We start from the raw sequence: 8,838 nt of genomic DNA, 5'->3' as shown, positions 1-8,838 counted from the left end.
CTTTTATCAACTGAGAAATTTAACAAATATCTATTATTTTGAAATAGTAATAACAAACCCATCACTAGTTAACATAAATTGTATTTTATGAAAAGTAGCTGTATTTTACAAAATAAGTTTGTAAAGAGAGTGACCTTGTACATTTTTGGAAATCTCTTTAGTGTCTGCCTTATTTGAAGACAGCTGGATTCTCATGTCTGTTTCTGCAAGCAGTGTGTTGTGAGGTCACATGTCATGCAGCCTCTGGAACACGCTACTGCACATTCATGAGAGAACAAGAGTGAAAAAGGCAAGTCACATCTCAGTTTGATTATAAAAAACAATTGTGACCTTATAGTTTCCCAGAGGTCCCGGACCACACTTTGAGAACCCCTGCATTAGCTGAACATTGAACTCTCTCCCTGCTCAGGCAGGCTGTGCTTCTCTACACTTCTGTGACTATCTCTGAAAAATTAAAATTGACTAAGACAAAAACAAGCAGTCGACTTCCTCAAATTTCTCTCCTGGGACACGTGCTCGTAGACCTAATATTGACAACTAGGGTTTGGTGACTTTTAGCTGAGCCATCAATTGTTGTCAGCTTCTCAGATGGCATCAACCATTGGTCTCAGACTGAGGCTGTTAATTGATTGATACTGTATGCTTTGTCTTGGATGATGCACTCCAGCATAAGAAACAGAAAACCAAGCTCAAAATGATGTCAACCATAAGTGAATGTATTATCTCATACAATGAGGAGTCCCAAGGTTAAGAAGTTTCAGAGGATCAACAATAATCATCAGTGACCCAGGTTCTTTCCACCTTTTTTCTCCGTAGGCTGATTGTATCAGTCTAGTGTCTCATGTTCACAAGATGGCTGCAGCATTCCCACCATCACAGGCAGACACAATAAGATCATCATCATCATCATCATCATCATCAGAAAAATCATTGTTTCCTTTGGGTTTCTTTGTAGTAGTGAAAAACAGTTCCCCCAATCCACTTCCCTTCCAATGTTATTGTTCAAAATGGAGTCAGAGGCTGTGTTCATTTCCTAAGGCTGCTGGAACAAAGTACCACAACCTGGGTGGCTTCGAAATGTATTGTCTCACGGTTCTGGAGTCTTGGAAGTCCAAAATCAAGGTTTCAGCACAGCCCACTCCTCTGAAACCTGTAGGGGAAGAAGGATCCTTCCTTGCTCTTCCAGCTCCTGTGGCCCCAGCCCTTCCTGGACTTGTGTGGCATCTCTCCAATCTTTACATGGCCCTCTCCCTGTCTCTCATACTGCCTTCCCTCTGCGCATTACATGTCTGTGTCCAAATTTACCTCTTTTTATAAGGACACGTCACATTGGATTAGGACCCACCTTAAGGACCTCAACTTAATCATTTGCAAGGACCCTATTTCCAGACAAGGTCACATTCACGAGTACAGGGTGTTAGGATTTCAACGTATCTTTTGAGAGAGACACAATTCAGCTCATAACACCTTTTTCTTAAATCACTGGCAAGGGGAATGAAGTCATTGCAGTTGGCTTCCAGTGACTCTCAACCAAGACATAACAGCTTCACTCAGGGACGTTGGGGCACTTAGGAGAGTTTTTAGAAGTCCTTACATCTGGGACCCCTCTGAACACACAGTCCCTGGGGGCAGAAATGCTATTCTTCCTGTAATTGGAATGCCAATAGTGCCCCACTGAGCAACACTCCAGACTAATCAAGGGCATAGGGCACCTGCCCTGCACATGGAGCCTCTGGGAGTAGGGCAAATATGGGAACAAAAGCTCTGCCAGAGACACAAAGAAGGGAACAGATTCGGGAAGGCCATTAACAAGGCTTGCTGACTGCTGCACTGATTTCATGGTGTGTCCTTCCAAAGGCCTCTGACCCAGACCCAGAGCATTGGGTAAAGCAACAATTATCTTCCTCTATTCCTCTTGATGGTGGTGAGGGAGAATAGCAGGAATAATTTTCTTATTGGTTTGAAATACCTCCCTCCTCTTCCCCACCATGCCCACACCCACCCTGTACCCTCAGTGTTGGTAATGTAGCTGGAGGGGGCAGGGGGCGGGGAGATTGAAGGAAAGAAAAACATCACACATAGCTTCAAAACATAGCCACTATTACTTTCTTTTTTTATTTTATTTTATTTTTAAGATATTTTGCTATGTGCGGTTTGCTTACCAAATTGACATCCTGCTTGTATTCAAAACCAGGCCTACTACTTTTAGGAAAGCAATACCTACTGTTCTAATGATGAAATTGAAGGGATGCGAAGAAATATAAATAACAATTAGCCAGATCTAATTCCCCAGTGACAACTACTGTTATGCTGCTGGATATGTTCTAGTTTTCTTTTTCCTCCCTAAGCATTCTCAGATAAAATATTTGAGATTATACTACTATATACACAGATTTTTTTTTTTTTACCCTGGTTAACCAGTAACATTTAGAAGTTCTACAAAACAATAGTATAAAGGGTAGCTTGATGGCATAAAAGATCTGCCACTAGACTCTCAATTTAAAAAGTGTAATGATTCAGAACATTAGTGCTCAGGTGGCTGAAAGCAATGGCGCCTATTCACCCAGGCAGCACGGACTGGAATCAAACATGATTTGATTGATTCCGGGGTCTAACCTTTCCAGTTAGAGACCCTTCCAGTCGCCTCCTGGGAGGCCTCCAGGACAGAAGTGACAGATTGGAAAGGGTCCTCAACAAGGCCCTTCCAGGGCACACTCTCACCCAATCTCCTTGGGCACCCACCTGCTTGGGCCCCTAGCAGGGGTAGATGCCGCTGGTGCTGGGTGGGTAACTGACTTGGAAGGTTACCTTCCTGGCACTAGGTCCTCTCCTCCCATACAGGACAGAGGTACAGACATCCTCTTTTTCCAGGTTTTCTGCAGCCCTACCAACTCGCTCTCCTCCTCTGGGCTCCCAGCTGAAGGCAGAGTGACCCTCAGCACCACCCCCGCTGACCGCTGGCTCTGAAGGCCCCTCCTGAGCACAACACAGCCAAGCTTTAGGGCCTCCAGATGGGCTCTTGGACTGCGGATTGTCTAAGCACCCACTCACCCAGCCCTCTGGGAGAGAGAGGTCCATGCTTAGCTCTATGGGGACATGCAGGGACCGTGGGGGCCCTTTGATCACATTGTGGTCACACCGGTTGCCTTGTCTTGCAAATGCTTGCCCCTACCCTGCAAATCCTGCCCCCTAAGCTCCCTCTGCCTCCCTGAAGATTGCCTCACCTTCCTTGCCCAGACCCCTTCCTCCGCCCTGGCCTGCACCCCCTTCCCTCCTGTGTGAAGGGAAAGGTTAAGTGGAGACACGATCACCCTGTCTGTTGCGATAGAGACGCAGCAACTTTCTCCTCTAATCAACCTGTCAGGCACGATTAAGCTGCTGAGAGACTCAGGCCACGCAGCACAGCCGGCTCCCAGCGTAGCCCACACAGGCGCATGCATTCATGCACATGCGCGCACCTACGCATGCGCACCTGTGCGCATAGACGTGCACTTGCCCACACAGGGGGACAGACATGCTCACGTATGTGCTCGCCCACACCCGTGCACGCACTCGGTCTGGGGCCTCACTCTGTGACCGGGGAAACCTACGTAAACAGAGATGCCCGCTGCTCAGGTGACAACTTGCCCCCCAATCACTTCTTCATCCGTCCCACAAGCACACTGGAGCAGCTCCTATGTGACAGGTCCTCTGGCCACAGCTGGGAAGTGCCTGCCCTCAGGGTGCCTGCAGGCTAGCAGGGAACACAGACAACCCCAGGTAAACTTTATAGACAAGAGAAGGTTGCAGCATAGCCCAAGATGCTGGCTGCTTGGACGAAGGGGAGGTGAGAGCCAGATCTGGGGAGGGAAGGGGGCTGGCAGGTAGTAGGGGGAGTCTAAATCCCCTGTTACCACCAGGAGCAGACCGCCTGGGTGCCAGGCTTCTCTGCCACTGACAGCCGCGTGACCTTGGGCACATCACCTAATTTCCTTGTTCCTCAGTTTCCAAATCTGTAAAATGGGGTTATAACCATTCTAAGGTTAGTTAGTGTGTGTGAACTGCTCAACAGAGCCTGGTGTAGCATGAGTGCTCAGTGAGTTTCCCTAGGATTGACCCACTTAAGGAATTGTGCTCAGCAGGTGGTGGGCATCTGGAGGACCCAACGTTAGCATAGGGTGACCAGGACTAACGGGACGGGGCGCTGAGGTTGGGGGATGGAAAAGAACAGGCAGGCCAGACCCTACAATGGAGGGCCTAGAGAGGTAAGGCCTGTAGCCAAAAACATGTCTTATCCACTTGTGATTTGGGCCAGGCCAAGCCTCCAGGCAGAATTGAATTTCATCCTCCAGAAATACATCCTGTACCAAAACTTTCAGTATGAAAACATGACGTGAAATAGCTCAGATTGATCCATATAGCTTCTTGTGGGAACCTAGGAACTGGGGGGCCCAGGGTACATTTCACTTAGCCTCTGTCCTGGAGATCCCATCTCTTTCCTTCTCCACCCCACCCCTCTTCTCCCCCAGCCCCTGCCCCAACGGAGATCCCAGGATGTGGCAGAACCACTGCCAGTAAATCACCCTGTGTGGACTATAAATAAGTCAAGTGGAAAGTTACACTAACAGAATGAGGACATCCTCAGTTAACACTTGGACTCTCTGCTCCCTACCAGTCCGGGTCAAGATCCAACCTCCTCACTCCCCAGTCCCCAGAGCTGCTCAGAGGTTCTTGGATCTGAGGTAGGATTGCCTAACCTGAAGATTTCTCCTACAGCTGCCCATGCTCAGGACCAATATTGGGACTGTGCAGAGGGAAAGACAAACAACCCGGCCCTCAGGGAGCCCCAGTCTGAGGGGGAGACACAGCCCTGCCCTCAGGGAGCCCAGTGTGAGGGGGGAGACACAGCCCTGCCCTCAGGGAGCCCCAGTCTGAGGAGGGAGACACAGCCCTGCCCTCAGGGAGCCCAGTGTGAGGGGGGAGACACAGCCCTGCCCTCAGGGAGCCCCAGTCTGAGGGGAGAGACACATCCCTGTCCTCAGGGAGCCCCAGTCTGAGGGGGAGACACAGCCCTACCCCCAGGGAGCCATAGTCTGAGGGGGAAGACTCAACCCTGCCCTCAGGGAACCCCAGTCTGAGGGGGAGACACAGCCCTGACCTCAGGGAGCCCCAGTCTGAGGGAGGAGACACAGCCCTGCCTTCAGGGAGCCCCAGGCTGAAGGGGAGATTTTATTTTTATTTATTTTATTTTATTTTATTCTATTTTATTTTATTTTATTTCACTTATTTTTTGATATCTGATCCTGTTTATTTGTCACTCTTAGAAAACCTCATTTTTGACTGGACTTAGAGGTGGAAGCTTTCAGAGAGGATAGCCTCCGTCTCTTAACAGCCTGTTCCTGGTGTTTTTCTTTGGCCTCCTTCATTCTCTTGGCCAAAGGTTTAGCATATTCTGTGGCTTGTTCCTTACTTTTCTTAGCACACTGTTTCTTCAAAGCAATACACCGACCTTTTTGTTGGAGGACATGTGGATTCACAAGACACTGAATCTTGGGCGCTTTGGTCCTGAGTTTCTTACCTCTGTGTTTAGGAGCTCTCACACTGGAGGACATTGTCTTCTTTAGAGAGACTGAAATGTTTGTGGATTTTGCCAGCCAAAAGAGGCCTGGTAGTATCAGGGAATCCAGAAATATCCTTCTCCACAACCTCCCCTTCTTTTACAAAGACCAAGTTGAGAACACTGAGATTAGCACCCACAGGGCAACCCTGAACAGATTCACGCTTTCTTTCTCAAGTCTTCTTTGGTCTGTAACAGGAAGGCACCTTACTCAACAGCGGGTGGACACGGCCATGGGTCAGAACACCCTGCTTCAGGGGGAAGCCTTGTCTGCCATCGTCACCACTGATTCGGGCCACAGAACCCTTCCGTTCTTCACCCAGAGCGTCAGCAGCTTCTGTGGCCATCCGCTTCTCATAAAAGATGCTAAGTTTCATCATCCACTTCAATGAGCTCCCGGCTGCTGGTAGCTTGGAAAGAGATGTTCAGTCACCTCGGAGGTGCTACAAAAAGAGCGAGGGGGAAATTTTAAACAAACACATCAACAAACACAAGATTAGGATATTGGAGAAGAGACAGAACTTCTGGAGAAAAACTTCCCAGGGCTGTGAACTCCAAAGTTGCTTCAGGAATTCAAAGAGGCAGGAACAGGGATCTCACCCCTCCTAGATGGAATCCTCATCATCAGGGCTGGGAGCGGCTGCCCGGGAGAGATCAGCACGTTCTTCATCCTTCCTTTTCACGCTGAGCCTCCTTCTCCCCAAAAGCTTTCCATGCCCCCTCTCTGTTGCTGGAGCTTTACAACCCTTTTACAATAGCTTGACAAGGCCTGTGAGGAGGGTGGGCGAGGAGCATCCTCTTGTGGTGCAAGGAGAGGAAACTGAAGCTCTAGTCCAATACCCTGAGCAGCTCGGTCCAGAACTGGGCCTGGAATCCTGGATTTGGGCTAAAACTTGTGCCAGTTTCCTCTCTTATGACTCTATTTCCTCCCTTTTGAAATGGAGAAAATTGCCATCCTTAGCCATTGTAGAGATGGAATGCATCAGGAAAGTCAAGCAATTCAAGAGGGGCCTGGCACATTGTGAGCTCTCACTGGACTGCTACTACTACCACTACTTGTTAGTAGGTGTATCTTGGGGTTCTTTCCAAAGCAGAACCTGGAACAAAGATTTGGCTGCCATTAGTTTGTTTATTCAGGAGGCGAGCTCAGGAAGTGCCAGCAGGAGTAAGGGGATGTGAGGCAGGCGTGGGGAGGGAGACAATTTGGGGTGTCAGTGAGTGGCTACCACTATGGAGAAGTGGGTCTCCATCCCACTGAGGACCTCTTGGCCACTGTGTAGAACACACTACAATGGTGGTCCCACCTGAAGATGAGGACGCCAGGATATTCACCTTCTGACTCCTATGCAGCACTGACTGCTACCAGCCCATTAATGCCCTGGCAGTTGGGGTCCACCTTGCATGCCAGGAGAAAGCCCTGAGCCAAGTCACAAGCATTGGCAGTGGGGCCCTGTGGGCACGAACTGGGACAGCGAGTGGAGAGAGAACCGACATCTGTTACGTGCACCCCCAGCCCCTCAGGGGAATGCCACTCTCCTTATTGGCTCACACTGTACTCAGACTTCTGGCTGAAGCTCTCAAGGGAGGAACTTCATCTGCTTTGGCCACTGCTGTATGCTCAGTGCCCAGCACAGTGTGCTGCACAAAGCAGGGGCTCAGGAAACATCTTTCGAAATATGAAGACCCCGTAATAACACTGTATGACACATCTTTATTTCTACCCATGCCTCTCAATTATGCGTGCACACCCCTCCAGGGCAGGCCTGGGACTGTGTGTCCTTGTGTCCAGCACAGTGCCAGGTACATGGTGAGTAGTTAAGACTCCATTGTTGATTGAATACAGGGGGTTCTTGGAACCCAGGTGTAACAGAACTCCATCTTGGACGAGGAGTGGGAACCAGAATCCAAAGCCCTCAACAAGTACAGAGCTGGAGTGGGGGGCAGGCCAGCCGCGGAGAGCCATCCAGGGAAGGCTGATGGATGAAAGGTTATGGGTGTCAAAGCCACCCAGAGGAAAGGCAGGAGATAATGTCTCACTACCTCACCAAGTTGGCTGGCCTTTGGGATTTCCAACGGAGCTGGCCTCTGGCCGGAGGAGGCCGCTCTGGAACCCATATTATACAAAGAAAGAATAAATAGGAATGTTTGAGAAAGGAAGGTCTGCAGAGGAGGCTTTGCGAGCAACAAAGGAGGAGGCCCCACCAGAGACTGTGCAGCTTTGGCAGTAATAAGGAGTCTGCAAATAGATTCGGCAGAACTGCCATAGCATGAGGGCGGGCGGAAGCAGAAGGGCAGAGGGGCTTCTGGGGGCTCCTTCAGCCTAGTGGGTGATCTAGAAGGGAAAGAACACAGGAGATGGGGAGGGCAGCAACCACGGGAGCGGGGAGGCCCCCTTGAATGTCCTTTCTGTAGCTCCATTCCCTCCAGATGAGTCCGACCTTGCAATCTTGGCTGACTCCCAGCAGGGCATGGTTTGAAAGGCGGATCAGTGGGTCATTGTCATAAGAGTGCTATCTAAAAAGACCAAATTCACTTGTCTAAAGCAATATGTGTTTATTTTCACCATTTTGTTTTGCTTCTCAAATTTGTTCTCACTGCTCCCACCAAGGCGTGGGGTCTGTGTCCTCCCCCCTTGAATCTGAGCTCAACTCAGGGAATGCCTGTAATCAGCACTGAAATGGTCCCTCTCTAATCTTTGTCATGCAATTCATAAGTGTCACTTTGATTAGATACTCTGTTAATGACAGCCCAAAGCACCCTGACAGATGCAAAGGGATTTCAAGTCACATCCAAAACCAGGGAGAGAATTTTAGCCAAGGGGTCTTGCCCCCAGGGCCCCAGAGACATGCCTCCACAGGCCAAGAAGAAACAGTTCTTCTCTGATACTACCGGTCCTTAGGTGGATCTCCCTCCCTCCATCTCCATCTCTAACCAATCAGAAGAATCTCTTGTTCTCTGTCCCCGTGGCTTGCATGTCTAGCCCCATATATTTAGGACCTGTACTTCCATCAGCGACCCCTCTCCCAAACCCAGCAGGGTTTTCCAAGTCAGGGATTTAGGGAAGATCATGGTTCTGCCCTCCCGCCCTCAGGGAACCAACCAATCACTTGGCCCTACTGTACTGTTCTCCACACGTGGGCTTAGAGCCATGCGCCTCGTCTCTTACAGTAAGAAGACTCAACCCCAGCCAAGTGGGTATACGTGCAAATGACATAGGGATTTGGAGAATTACTTAGCACATC

The 8,838-nt window shown here is 49.6% G+C and overlaps 1 pseudogene; it reads right to left on the bottom strand.

Annotated features, from left to right (window-relative positions):
- Positions 1-5,309: 5,309 nt before the first annotated feature.
- Positions 5,310-6,025, bottom strand: LOC112862816 (small ribosomal subunit protein eS6 pseudogene; annotated as a pseudogene).
- Between the last annotated feature and the right edge of the window lie 2,813 nt (positions 6,026-8,838).

The sequence above is a fragment of the Puma concolor genome, chromosome B2, assembly GCF_028749965.1.
Source record: "Puma concolor isolate L17-30 chromosome B2, mPumCon1.1.hap2, whole genome shotgun sequence".
In the NCBI taxonomy this organism is placed as follows: Eukaryota; Metazoa; Chordata; class Mammalia; order Carnivora; family Felidae; genus Puma; species Puma concolor.
Note: the sequence above shows the minus strand (reverse complement) of the source record. Positions and strands in the feature narration are given on the sequence as shown.